Raw genomic sequence first — 24,945 nt, 5'->3', positions numbered from 1 at the left:
CAGTTACGATTTAAAATGTCTAGTTAACGTTTGAAATAAATCGGCATTTTTTTAAACTTGAAACCATGATATTGTAATTACCATAAATTACTTATATATTAAATGATTGCACGCGAACTATTTTAAAGATTATTCTGCATTACAATTAGATTACGATTAAACAAAAAAAATAGATAGAACTAAAAATACAAAAAAATAATAAAAATATAATGAAATACAATAAAAACAATAACAAACAAGCGCAAAAACAAAATAATGACAAACAAGTTGTTTGTGTAGCTGGCATATGTAACTACTAAATCACACTGAACAGGCTCTTGTTTCGTACTGAACTCAATCACTGAACATTATTGAACAGCTACTGAACATACTGAATTTACTTTGAAGCGGAGTACTGATCACACTGAACGGTATACTTAATACACTGAACGCACTAATCGGTATACTTAATACACTGAACACGATCCGGGCAAAACGCACTGAATTTGCACTGAATAACTGAATTATACTGAACGATTTTATGTTCAGTAAATTCAGTGTATGTTCAGTGCATTTTGGCCGTTTCAGTAAATATATGGCCTACTAATGCAAGAAAGAGTCACTAAGAGAACAATTCACACTTTGGCAATATAATTAAGTTTTGCAATATTTAATACTTTAAATAATCAGGAACATCATTAAAAACAACTTCATAACTATATATATTTACATTCTATGCAACATTCAGCTTGACTTAAACCCATGCATTATGTAGACATTTACAAGTGAGATAATTTGACTTGAACTTTGTAAATCATGAGATCCAACTATGTAACTCCTTCCTTGAAGTATGTCACGAAGAGGTCATTTCAAAGACAGGTGAAACAATTCAATCCGGAATATTACACGTTGGTGATGTCATAAATTTTAATAATATGTAATTGGTGTAAATTATCCACAACTGATAAATTAAGGTTATAAGAAAAAAGAAACCCTTTAAGACTATCAAGTTGTTCTTCTTGAATAATTATAAATGAAGCATGAAAAAATCATATAGTAAAATATTATAAGGAAAGGAACTACATTTAATTTTAATGCCCACAATTGATGGTTGTGTTATTAAAACTATATGATATATATGAATAAAAATGAAAAGATTGAAATATAATAGATGGAATATAACTTGTCAAATAGACATCTTTTTGCCAATCAAGCTGAACCCGCTGTTAGAAACATTTACAATGTATTTTGTAAAACATTTAAAACAATGATAGTCTCGTTTTAATCTATATCTTCTAAGAGAACTATCTCTAACATGAACGCTCTCACCTGGTAGTTACGTTAGTAAAACCATGTGATAATTTATCTAAAAAATCACATGGTTGAAAACATAACAGATGGAATAAAACTTGTCAAATACACCTCTTTTTATCACCAAGACTCAAGTCGCTTTGAACAACAGTTACAATGTCCTATGTAAGCAAATAGCAACCATACGAGTATCATTTTAATTTACAAACGCAAATATTTATTGCGTTTGGTTAAGACAATAACTTTTAATCGTTCGTTGATAATTATGGATATCTCTATCGTAGAAAAAGAGTTATATTTGTAATATACATGAGTTGTTGTTATGTAACTTAAAATTTGTTATTTTCTTATTGTCATAACAAAAATCATCTTTTTACTGATATCTGAAAATTTTCTTTACAAATACAGTGTTGTCCATAAAACATGAAACCTATTGAGACCCTGTTCTATGGAATGGTCAATGTTATTTTTTGTTTTTTTTTCAACGAATTTCATGTTAATGTTTGTTTATTCATACAGCGCTGCATTTTTGTACATGTTCATATTGGCTGCATGTTTAAGACAACATTCCAAAATTATCTTCAATTACTATGAATCCAGGGATTCGATACAACAATAAAGGAGTAAAATAAGGTTACAAAATAATGGAAATGAATTCTACCACTTCAAATCAATTTACCCCTTTTTTTATTGCTAGGTAATTCAATATCACGGTATTGTAAAAAGATAAGTTTTATATGTAGTCAGTATGTCTTCCTTTCATAGAAATACGGGTTGTATTTTACTACAATATATGTACTCGACTTTTCATACAGTAAAATTAATAACTTGTATTAAATAGATATTTAAACAATGATGTCGTAAACCATTATTTCTCCCAAAATAAATCCCAGCCTGAAGTTAAATGACATTACGAGATACAAACGACAAATTTGAAGAATGAAATATTATTTCTGCGAATATTTAATTGAATTTTATAAGGTGATATATGTCATCCTTTGGCACGTAGATTTTTGTCAGTTTTGCTGCACAGTTCTACTGCAGCTGTTACATTTTATTCTTATATATAAAGCACAATGATTTAAGCTTTATGAGTAAAGTGTTGCTATTATTCAAGGTAAGTTTCTTTTATATCTTATATATAATTTCTCCCTCGAATATTTAACATTATTAGCATATTTTTTTTGGATAATCAAAGTTGAAATTTTCGTCCTTCGTTTGAACTTCCGTATTCACTGTATTGCACTTTTCCGTAAGACTTTTGGCAATTTAAATATTATATTTTCTTCTCAATGAAAGGTTTCATCATTTATTCGAGCAATATCTTTGTAGCATCTATCCAAACAATTTACTTCTACGTTCATTTGTGGTTGTACTTTTATGATTTCACATTGCTTGGACATCATTTGAATTACGTATTAATTTTATGACCAAAATGTCTACCTCATTAAAGAAATCGCCCGAGGAAAACACATTTTGTGTATTGTTAAAAGGTAAAATGCAGTATGAAATAGGCATACTTGTTCACAAATGTATTGTTAAGGAGGAAAATTCTCTTTCACTCTGTGTCCTTGAAAACTTTGTATGTCGACATGACAGACTTGTTTAAAAAAAATTATAAATGGTCTTTTTACGTCTTTGTATATTATTTGCCACTTTCTTGACAATAATGCACATTGCACGAACATATCAAGTCAATTGTTTTCAATGAAAACAATAAACATCTTAAAACAAACAACAGTATTAATTATGGCAACTATAAATCTAATAATTCCATTCAAGGTGGATTTCTTATTTCACGTTTTTCTGATTTTTCTTGAAACCAAACATACCTTTATTTTGCCACGTTCTTACTCTATCATATGCTGTTCTGCATCTGTTCATAATATTAATCTGCTTCATAAATGTACAGAACTAATATCATGACGATATGTCGTACAAAGTATACTTAAAGACATGAAAAGAATGTAATTCATGGAATTATGAAGTGAAGAATGTACAGTATGACTTCATGACAATATGTTTTATCGCGTGTACTTCATAACTATATTTTGAACAGAGTGTACTTTGTTCCATTTTTTTAATTGTACCATATTGATATTAACTAATAATACGTTGTTTAATTATCCTGTTTGTAAACTAAATAAAATTACATATTTTTGTAGAACCACAATGAGAGCCTTAATTTTCTTAGTTGTAGTCCTTTGTGTTTGTATAACAGGTATGTGGTAGTATTTTGAATATTGAAACCTCCATACATTTTAGTAGAATTGAATTACCAGTATTGTTGAATAAGTAATATTGATAATAATCTTCTTTTTTCGTCTTATTTCATCTTATGATCAATTTGAGCCACTTTGAAGATTGAAGTAATAATATATCATTTAATGTTAGTAAAGAATGTGTAAGTACTTTTAAATAGGGTTGTCTATATCTTAATAATAGTAAGGTCAATTAAAGCAGCATACACATAAACTACATCAATAAAAAGTTAGTATCGCTATTTCCTTTAAAACCCTTGATCTTGCTAATTTTCAATTTCACGCCAGTCGAGTGAGAATGAAAATTGTAATATAGCTATACAACATTCGTTACGTCGCGTAGCATTACGCTGAAAAATAGTCCCGAAAGGTAACTTTGCAGTGTTTATAAAATTAACATATTCAGGTTAGGAAAACTGAAAAAAAACCCAATACCTTACACTTCAGCAAAACAGCGAAAAACAGAAGCCGCGAGATCAGATAAGCATGAGAAACTCCCTCTCATTGAAAACAAATATTTTATCGCTGTTTATCCCTGTTTCGCTGATGTGTATTAAATAATCTAATAATACATACACACTCGCACACAGTTTGTACAATGTAAATTTATATAACATCTACGTTCCTACGTTGTTGTGACAGTCAACGATAGTTCTCCGAATGTTTGAACCACCAGTATATCTACTGTAACCAAATGATGCGGAAAATTTTCAACTTTGAAAATATTTTGCTGGACACTTCCTGAATTCATATGTTGTGTTAAAGACATTCACAATACGATGTAATAAATGCTTAGATATTTGTTCATATATACCTTTGCACGTGATGGGAGCCATGAAACTGAGACGATAAATTCGGTAAGGGATGGTCTTTTAGATAGAACACTAAGAAGAGACGGACCTGGTCACAATATTCCTAAGCATCCTTCGGGTGAAGAGAACGAAGGCTAAGTACAGCGATACGACGATGACTGCTTTCATATCGTAAGCGCTCAAATTTAACATCAACCTGGCTGTGGAAGTGCTACAGTTGATAAAAACAAAAGTTTAAGTTTAAGGAATAAATGGGGTGTAAAAGAATTCCATTTTTAACCATATCTGATAATTAATATGACACGCAAAACTATGAAATGTTCATACAATAAAAGTCCTTATCTTAACAAGACGCCAGTTTTCATTTTATGTTTTCTCAGTGTATAAAAAACCATTAGGCTAACTGTAAAGCTGATTTCACTTTACCGTTAGACAAACTTATCAACGCATGAATTAAGTCTACTGATTTATACCTGATTCATTCAATACTTCTTTTAAAATCATAAATATGTATTTACCTCCTAATTCATACTTTTTGACGGAAATGGTGACATTTTGTTTCGTTTGGCTTTATTTTGTTTTGTTTTCGTGTGTTATGGATTCTATTTCTTTATTCTAATAATTAATTAATTATTTTTCAGGTTCAACGTTTCATACCAAAACGTGTATAAATAAAATGTCAAGCAGCATTTATTGTATTTTTTTCTTGACAGATGTGGTTGAATTTCATGTTTTAAAAAAGAAAAACAAAAATACAAAACAACAACGAAACAACAAAGTATATAAAGCAATACACATTTTTTAAAATCATTATTGTGATCCATTTCCATTAGATAGCTGACCGGAGACATTCGTAGCTCCAATTTAGCTCCATAAATATTAACTATCTTGTTATGACCAATAACTGTTCAAAACATAAAAGGCTATATTAATATTACGAAAATAGAAGAATAAAATGGCATTACTTCAATGTACGGACGTGATAATGCTGCCACAATTACAATTAACAAATTTAACAGAAGCTGCTAAATTGACAATTGCTAGATTGTTCTTTTTTCGGACATATGTACATCAAGAAAACTATGTTCACACCAAAGAAACATGATAAACCATATAAAAACAAACGAATTTACTAAAAATGAAGTAATTCCTTTTTTAGTCATTTGCTTGCCAGAAATATGACCTAAAATGACAAAAAGAACCAAAATGAAAGAGTACATGTGTATCAAAAATTTTGGTAAACCGAGTAAGTATCTTGTGCACCGAATGCAACAGTTTTCTAAAGTCCTTATGCTTCCTTTTTTTTTTTTTCTTCTTTTTTTTTGCTATAGATTTAAAACTCTCATTTTGTTCCTTTTCTGACATCAGGAGAACTGTATTCACACCAAAGAAAAATAAAGTAGTCTCTCTGGTGTGGCCATCGTTTCCTTGCCAGAAATAAAACCTAAAAATGACCAAAAAAAACGCTAAGAGAAGATCCGATTTTTTAGTACAATTACTTTCTTCCTAATGTTTGCTTCTTTGTTATGGTTTTAAGTATCTTTATTCACAGTAAAGACTTTAAACACATAATCATTAAAATACAGTTTAATCTAAGGCCAGTAAAAGCCTTTAACCACTCTTCTCCTTACTTACTCCTATCAACACCTCATTGAATATACAACTATTCTTGCGTAAAAGTTTCCAAATGAATCTTAACCTATAACACTCTGAGACTATACCGAAGTAAAAAATTTGTACTCCAATGACGTCTGCATTATTTTTCATATTAAATATTAACCTGAATGATTCCGAGTCCAGACCAGAGCGGGAACTATCAATTCCAATGACATCTATATGAAGTCTCTATATTGAACCTTAACATTAGGGACTTCGAATATAGACCGAAATAAGAACGTTCTATTTTGATTAATTGACTTTTATTTACAAAATATTGTAGCTTTGCTATCCTTTATTGCAGGTTTTTCTGTGTAGTGCAGAGCTTTGGTTGATTCCGTAGAACATATTTATACAAGGACATGTACAATTGTATTATGAAAAGAGGATGTTTTCAATTCTAAATCTTCTTTTCAGTCACTGACCTCAAAGAATGGGGGATACCATCTCAAATTCTGCTGTAACATCCATCAAATGATATAAGTTTAATCCTTAATAATGTTGATGTATTATTCCAAATGATCTTCCAAATTTACAGAGGAAGATGTTTACAAAATGCTGGAATTTTTAATTGACAGCATATTTGTCCAGTTTTGGGGACGTGTTTTTCAACAAACGGTCGGCATTCCAATGGGAACAAATTGTGCTCTTTTACTTGCTAACCTTTACCTTCACTCTTATGAGGCTGACTTTATAGCTGATCTGATCCGAAAGAACGAATATCGTTTATCTAGATCCGTTAATTTCAGTTTCCGCTATATAGATGACGTATTATCTTTAAACAATCCTAATTTCGGGGGTTTGATACATCGCATCTACCCCAAAAAACTTGAGATGAAGGATACTACAGACACTGTCAGGTCAGCCTCATATCTTGACCAACACTTAGAAATCGATGGTAAAGAAAAACTATTGACCAAACTTTACGACAAACGTGATGACTTTCATTCAGAATTGTCAACTTTTCTCTCATCTGTGGCGCCATCCCTTCAGAACTGGCGTATGGAATGGTCATATCACAACTCATACGTTATGCCAGAGATTGCCGAAACTACGCAGACTTTTTGAATCGCGCTAGACTTCTAACAAATAGGCTTCTGGAACAGGGTTATGTTCTTCCAAATTGAAGTCATCACTACAGAAGTTTTATGGTTGTCATCATGACCTCGTTATGGTGTATCCATATGTCCCATGAAAACGGATTTGTTCAACATGTCATGGTTTTCCTTTCCCTTTTCGTCTACACGGTTGTGACTATTTATGAACAGTTCGGCGGGTGTTTCTAAAAAGCAGAGGACACTTTCCCCGGCGGTGCACCTGGTCCATGCTCCCAGTTTTTGGTGAAGCCCGAGTTGCTCATTTGCTTTTGTTACTTTGTATGTATGATTTTCGCTACTTTATATTCTTTGCTGTGTGTGTCCCTGTTTCCCATGTCTGGTCTTTGTCCCTGGATTGCATTCTTTTAGTTGCCGCAATAACCATGATTTCCTTGATTACTCTTTTATATCTTTATAAGTATAATACTTTTTGACAGTTTCCTTTGGATTATTCCCCTTGGTTTATCTGTTCGGTGATTACTTTATTTATGTACAACCGAAAAGGGTTTTTGTGCATTTGCCTGACAATAGAGTCTTAATCATTTGATGTGTTGTTTGATCAAAAAACTACAACAAATGAGATCTAAGTATTTCCTGAATTATGTTTACCAAAATGTTAATAATGGCCGCTTCTGACCATTTTGAAATGCTACAGTTATAACGTATAGATATAGACGATGAAAGAATTATCACAGAAAACATTCTAAATAATAAAAACTACCAATCATATGTATTGCAAATTTCGTCATGCTGTACATGTGTTTCACAAACAGTTTTTACAGATCTAGCTTTGTTGGCTTTGTGGATATAAATCGTTCTTTACACTGGATATCATATACATGTTTTACCTTATAATAACCATGATGCTTCCCTCTCTTGGACAGGTTTTACCCTATGTGAAAGAGTAATCAAGGGAAAGTAGATTCTAATGGAATGTAATTCAGGGATAATGACCCGACATGGAAGACAGACATGCACAACAGAGAAATAAAATAACCAAAATAATACGTACCAAGTACATAAAAAGTAAATAAGCATCTCTTAATCCACTGAAAACTGGGAGCATGGACCAGGTGTTCCGGTATGGTAAGCGTCCTCAGCATTTCTAGAAATACCCGCCGAGTTCCTTAAGAAAAACCAAGTCCCGGGCATACGCAAGAGGAAAGGAAACTTATAACACGTTGAATAAATCGATTAGCATGATGACTACAATCTTGTAGCAACATAACCCTATTCCAGAAGACTAATTGTAAGAAGTAAAGCGCGGTTCAAAACGTCTGCATAGTTACGGCAAGCTCTGGCACAATGTATGAGTAAATAGTACGCAGATATTGAAGGAATGTTGCCACATATGAAAGGAAAGTTGACAATATGGAATGAAATGATATCGCATTAGTCGTTTAGTTTGGTTAATAGATTTCCTTTACCATCAATCGCTAAGTGTAGGCCAAGATATGAAGCTGACTTCACAGTATCCTTTATATCAAGTTTTTGCGGATAGATACGATGCATAAAACCCCCGAAACTATGATTGTTTAACGATAATACGTATTTTATATAGCGGAGAGTGCAATAAAAGGATCTGGCTAAACGATGCTCCTTCCTCTAGATCAGATCAGCTATAGTCAGCCTCATTAGAGTAAAGAAATAGGTCGGCGAGGAGAGGAGCACAATTTAGTTCCATTGTAATGCTAAGAGTTCGTCGAAAAACACGTTCATCAAAGAAAAACATCAGCATTTTTAAAACATCTCCTTCGGTATTCTTGAAAGATAAGTGGAATTGTCTGCAATTCTGTATCTAGGTTTACCGCCTTTTTTAAGTAACAAAGATGTATAATGTTTTGTGTCGAAAACGATATGTAAAGAAAGAAACAAAACAAATTGACAGAAATAATAATTCTTGCTCTCATCTAACTAATCATATCGCCAAATGTTTTTTTTTTCTTTCATTTTATTCATTTTTTTTCGTTATTTTTTCCTTTTTTTTCTTTTTTTTTGTCGTACGATTTATTTATGTGTTATTAATATTACTGTTATCAATATGTATCACAAATGGTGTTCTTAAGCGCTTCAATCACATCCAGACGATTATGTGATTATATCATTGTATTTTGCATTTTCGCCTCCTTTTATGCACGCGATATATTCAAATATTTTAGTATCAAATACTAAGTTTTCGAATTACTGACTGACAGTTCAGAAAAAAACAGAGACGATCTATTTATACAAAGGGCATGATTTCGTATGATTTCATATAAATTCCATATAAAAACTGAAGATGGCACTAGCAATATAAACTCCCACAAACATAAACAAGAAGGGTTGGTATGTCATGCTCCTCCAGGAAAAACGTCAGATAGTTAGTGAGTAAAATCTAGCTCAAGCAATGTAGTTTCCAGGCACATTCTGTCAAGAAAGAGTCACTAAGAGGACAATTCACACTTTGGCAATATAATTAAATTTTACAATTTTTAATACTTTAAATAATAAGGAATGAGTAGAATACCATTAAAAACATATTTATAACTATATATGTTTACGTTCTATGCAAAATTCCGCTTGACTTAAAGCCCATGAATTATGTAGACATTTACGATTGAGATAATTTGACTTGACCTTTGTAAGTCATGAGATCCAACTATGTAACTCCTTCCTTAACATATGTCACAAAGAGGTCATTTCAAAGACAAGTGAAGCAACTCATTCCGGAATATTACACGTTGGTGATGTCATAAAATTTAATAATATGTAATTGGTGTAAATTATCCACAACTGATAAATTAAGGTTATAAGAATAAGAAACCCTTTAAGACTATCAAGTTGTTCTTCTGGAATAATTATAAATGAAGCATGAAAAAATCACATAGTAAAATATTATAAGGAAAGGAGCTATATTAATTTTAACGATCCCAACTGATGGTGATGTCGTAAAAACAATGTTATAACATATGTAAATAAAACTTAAGTGATTGAAAATATAATAGATGGAATATAACTTCTCAAATAGACAATCAAGCTGAATCCGCTGTTAATAACATTTATAACATCCTCTGTAAAACATTTAAAACAATATATGTCTTCCTTTCATAGAAATTACTCGTCTTTTCATCCAGTAAAATTGATAACTTGTATTAAATAGATTTTTAAACAATGATGTCGTAAAACAATCATTTCTCACCAAAATAAATCCCAGCCTAAAATTAATTGACAGATACAATGACAAATTTCAAGAATGAAATATTATTTCTGCCAATATTTAATTGAATTACATCAGGTACTATATGTCATCTGTTGGCACGTAGATTTTTGTCAGTTTTGCTGCACAATTTTACTGCAGCTGTTACATTTTATTCTGATATATAAAGCACAATGATTTAAGCTTCATGAGTAAAGTGTTGATATCGTTATATTATTCAAGGTAGGTTTCTTTTATATGTTATATATTATTTCTCCCTCGAATATTTAACATTGTTAGCATATTTTTGGATAATCAAAGTTGAAATTTTCGTCCTTAGTTTGAACTTCTGTATTCACTGTATTGCACTTTTCCGTAAGACTTTGATAATTTAAATATTACATTTTCTTCTCAATGAAAGGTTTCATCATTTATTCGAGTAATATCTTTGTAGTATCTATCCAAACAAAGTACTTCTACGTTCATTTGTGGTTGTACTTTTATGATTTCACATTGCTTGAACATCATTTTAATTAGGTATTAATTTTATGACCAAAATGTCTACCTTATTAAAGATATCGCCCAAGTAAAACACATTTTGTGTATTGTTAAAAGGTAAAATGCAGTATGAAATAGGCATACTTGTTCACAAATATATTGTTAAGGAGGAAAATTCTCTTTCACTCTGTGTCCTTGAAAACTTCGTTCGTCGACATTACTGACTAAAAAATTATAAATGGTCTTCTTACGTCTTTGTATATTATTTGCCGCTTTCTTGACAATAATGCGCATTGGACAAACATATCAACTCAACTGTTTTCAATGAAAACAATAAACATCTTAAAACAAACAACAGCATTCATAATCGCAAATTTAAATCTAATAATTCCATTCAAGATGGATTTTTCACGTTTTTCTGTTTTTTCTTGAAACCAAACATACCTTTATTTTGCCACGGTCTTACCCTATCATATGCTGTTCTGCATCCATTAATAATATTAGTCTGCTTCTAAAATGTACAAAACTAATATCATGACGATATGCCGTACAGAATATACTTCCAGACATCTTGTACAGAATGTAATTCATGGCATTATTTAGTACAGAACGAACAGAATGACTTCATGACAATATGTTTTATCGAGTCTACTTCATAATTATATGTTGAACAAAGTGTACTTTGTGACAACATTTTTTTTTCTTTTTTCTTTTTCTTTTTAATTTTTTTTAATTGTACCATATTAATATTAACTAATAGTACATTGGTTAATTATCCTGTTTGTAAACTAAATAAAATTACATATTTTCGTAGAAACCACAATGAGAGCCTTAATTTTCTTAGTTGTAGTCCTTTGTGTTTGTATAACAGGTATGTGGTAGTATTTTGAATATTGAAACCTCCATACATTTTAGTAGAATTGAATTACCAGTATTGTTGAATAAGTAATATTGATAATAATCTTCTTTTTTCGTCTTTTTTATCTTATGATCAATTTGAGCCACTTTGAAGATTGAAGTAATAATATATCATTTAATGTTAGTAAAGAATGTTTAACTACGTTTAAATTGGGTTGTCTATATCTTAATAATAGTAAGGTCAATTAAAGCAGCATACACATAAACTTCATCAATAAAAAGTTATTATCGCTATTTCCTTTAAAACCCTTGATCTTGCTAATTTTCAATTTCACGCCAGTCGAGTGAGAATGAAAATTGTAATATAGCTATACAACATTCGTTACGTCACGTAGCATTACGCTGAAAAATAAAATAGTCCCGAAAGGTAACTTTGCTCCCTCTCGTTGAAAACAAATATTTTACAAGAAAACCAATACCTTATACTTCAGCGAAACAGCGAAAAACAGAAGCCGCGAGATCAGATAAGCATGATAAACTCCCTCTCGTTGAAAACAAATATTTTAGTGTTTATCCCTGTTTCGCTGATGTGTATTAAATAATCTAATAATACATACACCCTCACACACAGTTTGTACAATGTAAATTTATATAACATCTACGTTTCTACGTTATTGTGACAGTCAATGATAGTTCTCTGAATGTTTGAACCACCAGTATATCTACTGTAACCAAATGATGCGGAAAATTTTCAACTTTGAAAATATTTTGCTGGACACTTCCTTACTTCATATGTTGTGTGACATTCACAATATGATGTAATAAATGCTTAGATATTTGTTCATAGATACCTATGCACGTGATGGAAGCCATGAAACTGAGACGATTAATTCGGTAAGGGATGGTCTTTTAGATAGAACACTGAGAAGAGACGGACCTGGTCACAATATTCCAAAGCATCCTTCGGGTGAAGAGAACGAAGGCTAAGTACAGCGATACGACGATGACTGCTTTCATATCGTAAGCGCTCAAATTTAACATCAACCTGGCTGTGGAAGTGCTACAGTTGATAAAAACAAAAGTTTAAGTTTAAGAAATAAATGTGGCGTAAAGAATCTCATTTCAACCATATCTGATAATTGATATGACACGCAAAACTATGAAATTTTCATACAATAAGAATCCTTATCCTAATAAGACGCCTGTTTTCATTACATGTTTTCTCAGTGTATAAAAAACCATTAGGCTAACTGTAAAGCTGATTTCACTTTACCGTTAGACAAACTTATCAACGCAAGAATTAAGTCTACTGATTTATACCTGATTCATTCAATACTTCTTTTAAAATCATAAATATGTATTTACCTCCTAATTCATACTTTTTGACGGAGATGGTGAAATTTTGTTTCGTTTGGCTTTATTTTGTTTTGTTTTCGTGTGTTATGGATTCTAATTCTTTATTCTAATAATTAATTAATTATTTTTCAGGTTCAACGTTTCATACCAAAACGTGTATAAATAAAATGTCAAGCAGCATTTATTGTATTTTTTTTTCTTGACAGATGTGGTTGAATTTCATGTTTTAAAAAAGAAAAAAAAAACTACAAAATAACAACGAAACAACAAAGTATATAAAGCAATACACATTTTTTAAAATCATTATTGTGATCCATTTCCATTAGATAGCTGACCGGAGACATTCGTAGCTCCAATTTAGCTCCATAAATATTAACTATCTTGTTATGACCAATAACTGTTCAAAACATAAAAGGCTATATTAATATTACGAAAATAGAAGAATAAAATGGCATTACTTCAATGTACGGACGTGATAATGCTGCCACAATTACAATTAACAAATTTAACAGAAGCTGCTAAATTGACAATTGCTAGATTGTTCTTTTTTCGGACATATGTACATCAAGAAAACTATGTTCACACCAAAGAAACATGATAAACCATATAAAAACAAACGAATTTACTAAAAATGAAGTAATTCCTTTTTTAGTCATTTGCTTGCCAGAAATATGACCTAAAATGACAAAAAGAACCAAAATGAAAGAGTACATGTGTATTAAAATTTTTGGTAAACCGAGTAAGTATCTTGTGCACCGAATGCAACAGTTTTCTAAAGTCCTTATGCTTGCTTTTTTTTTTCTTCTTTTTTTTTTTTTTTTGCTATAGATTTAAAACTCTCATTTTGTTCCTTTTCTGACATCAGGAGAACTGTATTCACACCAAAGAAAAATAAAGTAGTCTCTCTGGTGTGGCCATCGTTTCCTTGCCAGAAATAAGACCTAAAAATGACCAAAAAAACGCTAAGAGAAGATCCGATTTTTTAGTACAATTACTTTCTTCCTAATGTTTGCTTCTTTGTTATGGATTTAAGTATCTTTATTCACAGTAAAGACTTTAAACACATAATCATTAAAATACAGTTTAATATAAGGCCAGTAAAAGCCTTTAACCACTCTTCTCCTTACTTACTCCTATCAACACCTCATTGAATATACAACTATTCTTGCGTAAAAGTTTCCAAATGAATCTTAACCTATAACACTCTGAGACTATACCGAAGTAAAAAATTTGTACTCCAATGACGTCTGCATTATTTTTCATATTAAATATTAACCTGAATGATTCCGAGTCCAGACCAGAGCGGGAACTATCAATTCCAATGACATCTATATGAAGTCTCTATATTGAACCTTAACATTAGGGACTTCGAATATAGACCGAAATAAGAACGTTCTATTTTGATTAATTGACTTTTATTTACAAAATATTGTAGCTTTGCTATCCTTTATTGCAGGTTTTTCTGTGTAGTACAGAGCTTTGGTTGATTCCATAGAACATATTTATACAAGGACATGTACAATTGTATTATGAAAAGAGGATGTTTTCAATTCTAAATCTTCTTTTCAGTCACTGACCTCAAAAAATGGGGGATACCATCTCAAATTCTGCTGTAAAATCCATCAAATGATGATATAAGTTTAATCCTTAATAATGTTGATGTATTATTCCAAATGATCTTCCAAATATACAGAGGAAGATGTTTACAAAATGCTGGAATTTTTAATTGACAGCATATTTGTCCAGTTTTGGGGACGTGTTTTTCAACAAACGGTCGGCATTCCAATGGGAACAAATTGTACTCCTTTACTTGCTAACCTTTACCTTCACTCTTATGAGGCTGACTTTATAGCTGATCTGATCCGAAAGAACGAATATCGTTTATCTAGATCCGTTAATTTCAGTTTCCGCTATATAGATGACGTATTATCTTTAAACAATCCTAATTTCGGGGGTTTGATACATCGCATCTACCCCAAAAAACTTGAGATAAAGGATACTACAGACACTGTCAGGTCAGCCTCATATCTTGACCAACACTTAGAAATCGATGGTAAAGAAAAACTATTGACCAAACTTTACGACAAACGTGATGACTTTCATTCAGAATTGTCAACTTTTCTCTCATCTGTGGCGCCATCCCTTCAGAACTGGCGTATGGAATGGTCATATCACAACTCATACGTTATGCCAGAGATTGCCGAAACTACGCAGACTTTTTGAATCGCGCTAGACTTCTAACAAATAGGCTTCTGGAACAGGGTTATGTTCTTCCAAATTGAAGTCATCACTACAGAAGTTTTATGGTTGTCATCATGACCTCGTTATGGTGTATCCATATGTCCCATGAAAACGGATTTGTTCAACGTGTCATGGTTTTCCTTTCCCTTTTCGTCTACCCCGGTTGTGACTATTTATGAACAATTCGGCGGGTGTTTCTAAAAAGCAGAGGACGCTTTCCCCAGCGGTGCACCTGGTCCATGCTCCCAGTTTTTGGTGAAGCCCGAGTTGCTCATTTGCTTTTGTTACTTTGTATGTATGATTTTCGCTACTTTATATTCTTTGCTGTGTGTGTCCCTGTTTCCCATGTCTGGTCTTTGTCCTTGGATTGCATTCTTTTAGTTGTCGCAATAACCATGATTTCCTTGATTACTCTTTTATATCTTTATAAGTATAATACTTTTTGACAGTTTCCTTTGGATTATTCCCCTTGGTTTATCTGTTCGGTGATTACTTTATTTATGTACAACCGAAAAGGGTTTTTGTGCATTTGCCTGACAATAGAGTCTTAATCATTTGATGTGTTGTTTGATCAAAAAACTACAACAAATGAGATCTAAGTATTTCCTGAATTATGTTTACCAAAATGTTAATAATGGCCGCTTCTGGCCATTTTGAAATGCTACAGTTATAACGTATAGATATAGACGATGAAAGAATTATCACAGAAAACATTCTAAATAATAAAAACTACCAATCATATGTATTGCAAATTTCGTCATGCTGTACATGTGTTTGAAAAACAGTTTTTACAGATCTAGCTTTGTTGGCTTTGTGGATATAAATCGTTCTTTACACTGGATATCATATACATGTTTTACCTTATAATAACCATGATGCTTCCCTCTCTTGGACAGGTTTTACCCTATGTGAAAGAGTAATCAAGGGAAAGTAGATTCTAATGGAATGTAATTCAGGGATAATGACCTGACATGGAAGACAGACATGCACAACAGAGAAATAAAATAACCAAAATAATACGTACCAAGTACATAAAAAGTAAATAAGCATCTCTTAATCCACTGAAAACTGGGAGCATGGACCAGGTGTTCCGGTATGGTAAGCGTCCTCAGCATTTCTAGAAATACCCGCCGAGTTCCTTAAGAAAAACCAAGTCCCGGGCATACGCAAGAGGAAAGGAAACTTATAACACGTTCAATAAATCGATTAGCATGATGACTACAATCTTGTAGCAACATAACCCTATTCCAGAAGACTAATTGTAAGAAGTAAAGCGCGGTTCAAAACGTCTGCATAGTTACGACAAGCTCTGGCACAATGTATGAGTAAATAGTACGCAGATATTGAAGGAATGTTGCCACATATGAAAGGAAAGTTGACAATATGGAATGAAATGATATCGCATTAGTCGTTTAGTTTGGTTAATAGATTTCCTTTACCATCAATCGCTAAGTGTAGGCCAAGATATGAAGCTGACTTCACAGTATCCTTTATATCAAGTTTTTGCGGATAGATACGATGCATAAAACCCCCAAAAATATGATTGTTTAACGATAATACGTATTTTATATAGCGGAGAGTGCAATAAAAGGATCTGGCTAAACGATGCTCCTTCCTCTAGATCAGATCAGCTATAGTCAGCCTCATTAGAGTAAAGAAATAGGTCGGCGAGGAGAGGAGCACAATTTAGTTCCATTATAATGCTAAGAGTTCGTCGAAAAACACGTTCATCAAAGAAAAACATCAGCATTTTTAAAACATCTCCTTCGGTATTCTTGAAAGATAAGTGGAATTGTCTGCAATTCTGTATCTAGGTTTACCGCCTTTTTTAAGTAACATAGATGTATAATGTTTTGGGTCGAAAACGATATGTAAAGAAAGAAACAAAACAAATTGACAGAAATAATAATTCTTGCTCTCATCTAACCAATCATATCGCCAAATGTTTTTTTTTTTTTTCTTTCATTTTATTCATTTTTTTTCGTTATTTTTTTTCTTTTTTTTTCTTTTTTTTGTCGTACGATTTATTTATGTGTTATTAATATTACTGTTATCAATATGTATCACAAATGGTGTTCTTAAGCGCTTCAATCACATCCAGACGATTATGTGATTATATCATTGCATTTTGCATTTTCGCCTCCTTTTATGCACGCGATATATTCAAATATTTTAGTATCAAATACTAAGTTTCCGAATTACTGACTGACAGTTCAGAAAAAAACAGAGACGATCTATTTATACAAAGGGCATAATTTCGTATGATTTCATATAAATTCCATATAAAAACTGAAGATGGCACTAGCAATATAAACTCCCACAAACATAAACAAGAAGGGTTGGTATGTCATGCTCCTCCAGGAAAAACGTCAGATAGTTAGTGAGTAAAATCTAGCTCAAGCAATGTAGTTTCCAGGCACATTCTGTCAAGAAAGAGTCACTAAGAGGACAATTCACACTTTGGCAATATAATTAAATTTTACAATTTTTAATACTTTAAATAATAAGGAATGAGTAGAATACCATTAAAAACATATTTATAACTATATATGTTTACGTTCTATGCAAAATTCCGCTTGACTTAAAGCCCATGAATTATGTAGACATTTACGATTGAGATAATTTGACTTGACCTTTGTAAGTCATGAGATCCAACTATGTAACTCCTTCCTTAACATATGTCACAAAGAGGTCATTTCAAAGACAAGTGAAGCAACTCATTCCGGAATATTACACGTTGGTGATGTCATAATATTTAATAATATGTAATTGGTGTAAATTATCCACAACTGATAAATTAAGGTTATAAGAATAAGAAACCCTTTAAGACTATCAAGTTGTTCTTCTGGAATAATTATAAATGAAGCATGAAAAAATCATATAGTAAAATATTATAAGGAAAGGAGCTATATTAATTTTAACGACCCCAACTGATGGTGATGTCGTAAAAACAATGTTATAACATACGTAAATAAAACTTAAGTGATTGAAAATATAATAGATGGAATATAACTTCTCAAATAGACAATCAAGCTGAATCCGCTGTTAATAACATTTATAACATCCTCTGTAAAACATTTAAAACAATATATGTCTTCCTTTCATAGAAATTACTCGTCTTTTCATCCAGTAAAATTGATAACTTGTATTAAATAGATTTTTAAACAATGATGTCGTAAAACAATCATTTCTCACCAAAATAAATCCCAGCCTAAAATTAATTGACAGATACAATGACAAATTTCAAGAATGAAATATTATTTCTGCCAATATTTAATTGAATTACATCAGGTACTATATGTCATCTTTTGGCACGTAGATTTTTGTCAGTTTTGCTGCACAATTTTACTGCAGCTGTTACATTTTATTCTGATATATAAAGCACAATGATTTAAGCTTCATGAGTAAAGTGTTGATATCGTTATATTATTCAAGGTAGGTTTCTTTTATATGTTATATATTATTTCTCCCTCGAATATTTAACATTGTTAGCATTTTTTTGGATAATCAAAGTTGAAATTTTCGTCCTTAGTTTGAACTTCTGTATTCACTGTATCGCACTTTTCCGTAAGACTTTGATAATTTAAATATTACATTTTCTTCTCAATGAAAGGTTTCATCATTTATTCGAGTAATATCTTTGTAGCATCTATCCAAACAAAGTACTTCTACGTTCATTTGTGGTTGTACTTTTATGATTTCACATTGCTTGAACATCATTTTAATTAGGTATTAATTTTATGACCAAAATGTCTACCTTATTAAAGATATCGCCCAAGTAAAACACATTGTGTGTATTGTTAAAAGGTAAAATGCAGTATGAAATAGGCATACTTGTTCACAAATATATTGTTAAGGAGGAAAATTCTCTTTCACTCTGTGTCCTTGAAAACTTCGTTCGTCGACATTACTGACTAAAAAATTATAAATGGTCTTCTTACGTCTTTGTATATTATTTGCCGCTTTCTTGACAATAATGCGCATTGGACAAACATATCAAGTCAATTGTTTTCAATGAAAACAATAAAAATCTTAAAACAAACAACAGCATTCATAATCGCAAATTTAAATCTAATAATTCCATTCAAGATGGATTTTTCACGTTTTTCTGATTTTTCTTGAAACCAAACATACCTTTATTTTGCCACGTTCTTACCCTATCATATGCTGTTCTGCATCCATTAATAATATTAGTCTGCTTCTAAAATGTACAAAACTAATATCATGACGATATGCCGTACAGAATATACTTCCAGACATCTTGTACAGAATGTAATTCATGGCATTATTTAGTACAGAACGAACAGAATGACTTCATGACAATATGTTTTATCGAGTCTACTTCATAATTATATGTTGAACAAAGTGTACTTTGTGACAACATTTTTTATTCTTTTTTCTTTTTCTTTTTAATTTTTTTTTAATTGTACCATATTAATATTAACTAATAGTACATTGGTTAATTATCCTGTTTGTAAACTAAATAAAATTACATATTTTCGTAGAAACCACAATGAGAGCCTTAATTTTCTTAGTTGTAGTCCTTTGTGTTTGTATAACAGGTATGTGGTAGTATTTTGAATATTGAAACCTCCATACATTTTAGTAGAATTGATTTACCAGTATTGTTGAATAAGTAATATTGATAATAATCTTCTTTTTTCGTCTTTTTTATCTTATGATCAATTTGAGCCACTTTGAAGATTGAAGTTATAATATATCATTTAATGTTAGTAAAGAATGTTTAACTACGTTTAAATTGGGTTGTCTATATCTTAATAATAGTAAGGTCAATTAAAGCAGCATACACATAAACTTCATCAATAAAAAGTTATTATCGCTATTTCCTTTAAAACCCTTGATCTTGCTAATTTTCAATTTCACGCCAGTCGAGTGAGAATGAAAATTGTAATATAGCTATACAACAATCGTTACGTCGCGTAGCATTACGCTGAAAAATAGTCCCGAAAGGTAACTTTGCTCCCTCTCGTTGAAAACAAATATTTTACAAGAAAACCAATACCTTACACTTCAGCGAAACAGCGAAAAACAGAAGCCGCGAGATCAGATAAGCATGAGAAACTCCCTCTCGTTGAAAACAAATATTTTAGTGTTTATCCCTGTTTCGCTGATGTGTATTAAATAATCTAATAATACATACACCCTCGCACACAGTTTGTACAATGTAAATTTATATAACATCTACGTTTCTACGTTGTTGTGACAGTCAATGATAGTTCTCTGAATGTTTGAACCGCCAGTATATCTACTGTAACCAAATGATGCGGAAAATTTTCAACTTTGAAAATATTTTGCTGGACACTTCCTTACTTCATATGTTGTGTGACATTCACAATATGATGTAATAAATGCTTAGATATTTGTTCATAGATACCTATGCACGTGATGGAAGCCATGAAACTGAGACGATTAATTCGGTAAGGGATGGTCTTTTAGATAGAACACTGAGAAGAGACGGACCTGGTCACAATATTCCAAAGCATCCTTCGGGTGAAGAGAACGAAGGCTAAGTACAGCGATACGACGATGACTGCTTTCATATCGTAAGCGCTCAAATTTAACATCAACCTGGCTGTGGAAGTGCTACAGTTGATAAAAACAAAAGTTTAAGTTTAAGAAATAAATGTGGCGTAAAGAATCTCATTTCAACCATATCTGATAATTGATATGACACGCAAAACTATGAAATTTTCATACAATAAGAATCCTTATCCTAATAAGACGCCTGTTTTCATTACATGTTTTCTCAGTGTATAAAAAACCATTAGGCTAACTGTAAAGCTGATTTCACTTTACCGTTAGACAAACTTATCAACGCAAGAATTAAGTCTACTGATTTATACCTGATTCATTCAATACTTCTTTTAAAATCATAAATATGTATTTACCTCCTAATTCATACTTTTTGACGGAGATGGTGAAATTTTGTTTCGTTTGGCTTTATTTTGTTTTGTTTTCGTGTGTTATGGATTCTAATTCTTTATTCTAATAATTAATTAATTATTTTTCAGGTTCAACGTTTCATACCAAAACGTGTATAAATAAAATGTCAAGCAGCATTTATTGTATTTTTTTTTCTTGACAGATGTGGTTGAATTTCATGTTTTAAAAAAGAAAAAAAAAATAAACTACAAAATAACAACGAAACAACAAAGTATATAAAGCAATACACATTTTTTAAAATCATTATTGTGATCCATTTCCATTAGATAGCTGACCGGAGACATTCGTAGCTCCAATTTAGCTCCATAAATATTAACTATCTTGTTATGACCAATAACTGTTCAAAACATAAAAGGCTATATTAATATTACGAAAATAGAAGAATAAAATGGCATTACTTCAATGTACGGACGTGATAATGCTGCCACAATTACAATTAACAAATTTAACAGAAGCTGCTAAATTGACAATTGCTAGATTGTTCTTTTTTCGGACATATGTACATCAAGAAAACTATGTTCACACCAAAGAAACATGATAAACCATATAAAAACAAACGAATTTACTAAAAATGAAGTAATTCCTTTTTTAGTCATTTGCTTGCCAGAAATATGACCTAAAATGACAAAAAGAACCAAAATGAAAGAGTACATGTGTATCAAAAATTTTGGTAAACCGACTAAGTATCTTGTGCACCGAATGCAACAGTTTTCTAAAGTCCTTATGCTTGCTTTTTTTTTTCTTCTTTTTTTTTGCTATAGATTTAAAACTCTCATTTTGTTCCTTTTCTGACATCAGGAGAACTGTATTCACACCAAAGAAAAATAAAGTAGTCTCTCTGGTGTGGCCATCGTTTCCTTGCCAGAAATAAGACCTAAAAATGACCAAAAAAACGCTAAGAGAAGATCCGATTTTTTAGTACAATTACTTTCTTCCTAATGTTTGCTTCTTTGTTATGGATTTAAGTATCTTTATTCACAGTAAAGACTTTAAACACATAATCATTAAAATACAGTTTAATATAAGGCCAGTAAAAGCCTTTAACCACTCTTCTCCTTACTTACTCCTATCAACACCTCATTGAATATACAACTATTCTTGCGTAAAAGTTTCCAAATGAATCTTAACCTATAACACTCTGAGACTATACCGAAGTAAAAAATTTGTACTCCAATGACGTCTGCATTATTTTTCATATTAAATATTAACCTGAATGATTCCGAGTCCAGACCAGAGCGGGAACTATCAATTCCAATGACATCTATATGAAGTCTCTATATTGAACCTTAACATTAGGGACTTCGAATATAGACCGAAATAAGAACGTTCTATTTTGATTAATTGACTTTTATTTACAAAATATTGTAGCTTTGCTATCCTTTATTGCAGGTTTTTCTGTGTAGTGCAGAGCTTTGGTTGATTCCATAGAACATATTTATACAAGGATATGTACAATTGTATTATGAAAAGAGGATGTTTTCAATTCTAAATCTTCTTTTCAGTCACTGACCTCAAAAAATGGGGGATACCATCTCAAATTCTGCTGTAAAATCCATCAAATGATGATATAAGTTTAATCCTTAATAATGTTGATGTATTATTCCAAATGATCTTCCAAATATACAGAGGAAGATGTTTACAAAATGCTGGAATTTTTAATTGACAGCATATTTGTCCAGTTTTGGGGACGTGTTTTTCAACAAACGGTCGGCATTCCAATGGGAACAAATTGTACTCCTTTACTTGCTAACCTTTACCTTCACTCTTATGAGGCTGACTTTATAGCTGATCTGATCCGAAAGAACGAATATCGTTTATCTAGATCCGTTAATTTCAGTTTCCGCTATATAGATGACGTATTATCTTTAAACAATCCTAATTTCGGGGGTTTGATACATCGCATCTACCCCAAAAAACTTGAGATAAAGGATACTACAGACACTGTCAGGTCAGCCTCATATCTTGACCAACACTTAGAAATCGATGGTAAAGAAAAACTATTGACCAAACTTTACGACAAACGTGATGACTTTCATTCAGAATTGTCAACTTTTCTCTCATCTGTGGCGCCATCCCTTCAGAACTGGCGTATGGAATGGTCATATCACAACTCATACGTTATGCCAGAGATTGCCGAAACTACGCAGACTTTTTGAATCGCGCTAGACTTCTAACAAATAGGCTTCTGGAACAGGGTTATGTTCTTCCAAATTGAAGTCATCACTACAGAAGTTTTATGGTTGTCATCATGACCTCGTTATGGTGTATCCATATGTCCCATGAAAACGGATTTGATCAACGTGTCATGGTTTTCCTTTCCCTTTTCGTCTACCCCAGTTGTGACTATTTATGAACAATTCGGCGGGTGTTTCTAAAAAGCAGAGGACGCTTTCCCCAGCGGTGCACCTGGTCCATGCTCCCAGTTTTTGGTGAAGCCCGAGTTGCTCATTTGCTTTTGTTACTTTGTATGTATGATTTTCGCTACTTTATATTCTTTGCTGTGTGTGTCCCTGTTTCCCATGTCTGGTCTTTGTCCCTGGATTGCATTCTTTTAGTTGTCGCAATAACCATGATTTCCTTGATTACTCTTTTATATCTTTATAAGTATAATACTTTTTGACAGTTTCCTTTGGATTATTCCCCTGGGTTTATCTGTTCGGTGATTACTTTATTTATGTACAACCGAAAAGGGTTTTTGTGCATTTGCCTGACAATAGAGTCTTAATCATTTGATGTGTTGTTTGATCAAAAAACTACAACAAATGAGATCTAAGTATTTCCTGGATTATGTTTACCAAAATGTTAATAATGGCCGCTTCTGGCCATTTTGAAATGCTACAGTTATAACGTATAGATATAGACGATGAAAGAATTATCACAGAAAACATTCTAAATAATAAAAACTACCAATCATATGTATTGGAAATTTCGTCATGCTGTACATGTGTTTGAAAAACAGTTTTTACAGATCTAGCTTTGTTGGCTTTGTGGATATAAATCGTTCTTTACACTGGATATCATATACATGTTTTACCTTATAATAACCATGATGCTTCCCTCTCTTGGACAGGTTTTACCCTATGTGAAAGAGTAATCAAGGGAAAGTAGATTCTAATGGAATGTAATTCAGGGATAATGACCCGACATGGAAGACAGACATGCACAACAGAGAAATAAAATAACCAAAATAATACGTACCAAGTACATAAAAAGTAAATAAGCATCTCTTAATCCACTGAAAACTGGGAGCATGGACCAGGTGTTCCGGTATGGTAAGCGTCCTCAGCATTTCTAGAAATACCCGCCGAGTTCCTTAAGAAAAACCAAGTCCCGGGCATACGCAAGAGGAAAGGAAACTTATAACACGTTGAATAAATCGATTAGCATGATGACTACAATCTTGTAGCAACATAACCCTATTCCAGAAGACTAATTGTAAGAAGTAAAGCGCGGTTCAAAACGTCTGCATAGTTACGGCAAGCTCTGGCACAATGTATGAGTAAATAGTACGCAGATATTGAAGGAATGTTGCCACATATGAAAGGAAAGTTGACAATATGGAATGAAATGATATCGCATTAGTCGTTTAGTTTGGTTAATAGATTTCCTTTACCATCAATCGCTAAGTGTAGGCCAAGATATGAAGCTCACTTCACAGTATCCTTTATATCAAGTTTTTGCGGATAGATACGATGCATAAAACCCCCAAAACTATGATTGTTTAACGATAATACGTA

The 24,945-nt window shown here is 31.9% G+C and overlaps 2 long non-coding RNA genes across 2 annotated transcripts; both read left to right on the top strand.

The window, feature by feature from the left end:
• The first annotated feature begins 10,417 nt into the window (after positions 1 to 10,417).
• LOC148613355 (uncharacterized) lies at positions 10,418 to 13,183 on the top strand. The gene is made up of 4 exons (XR_015923138.1): positions 10,418 to 10,534; positions 11,604 to 11,660; positions 12,495 to 12,667; positions 13,136 to 13,183. It is a non-coding gene; the product is annotated as an uncharacterized LOC148613355 (long non-coding RNA).
• Positions 13,184 to 18,562: 5,379 nt separating this feature from the next.
• LOC148613354 (uncharacterized) lies at positions 18,563 to 21,324 on the top strand. The gene is made up of 4 exons (XR_015923137.1): positions 18,563 to 18,679; positions 19,750 to 19,806; positions 20,636 to 20,808; positions 21,277 to 21,324. It is a non-coding gene; the product is annotated as an uncharacterized LOC148613354 (long non-coding RNA).
• Positions 21,325 to 24,945: the final 3,621 nt, after the last annotated feature.

Source organism: Perna viridis, chromosome 6, assembly GCF_037379345.1.
Source record: "Perna viridis isolate PV_CMFRI_1.1 ecotype Kerala chromosome 6, ASM3737934v1, whole genome shotgun sequence".
NCBI lineage: Eukaryota > Metazoa > Mollusca > Bivalvia > Mytilida > Mytilidae > Perna > Perna viridis.
Note: the sequence above shows the minus strand (reverse complement) of the source record. Positions and strands in the feature narration are given on the sequence as shown.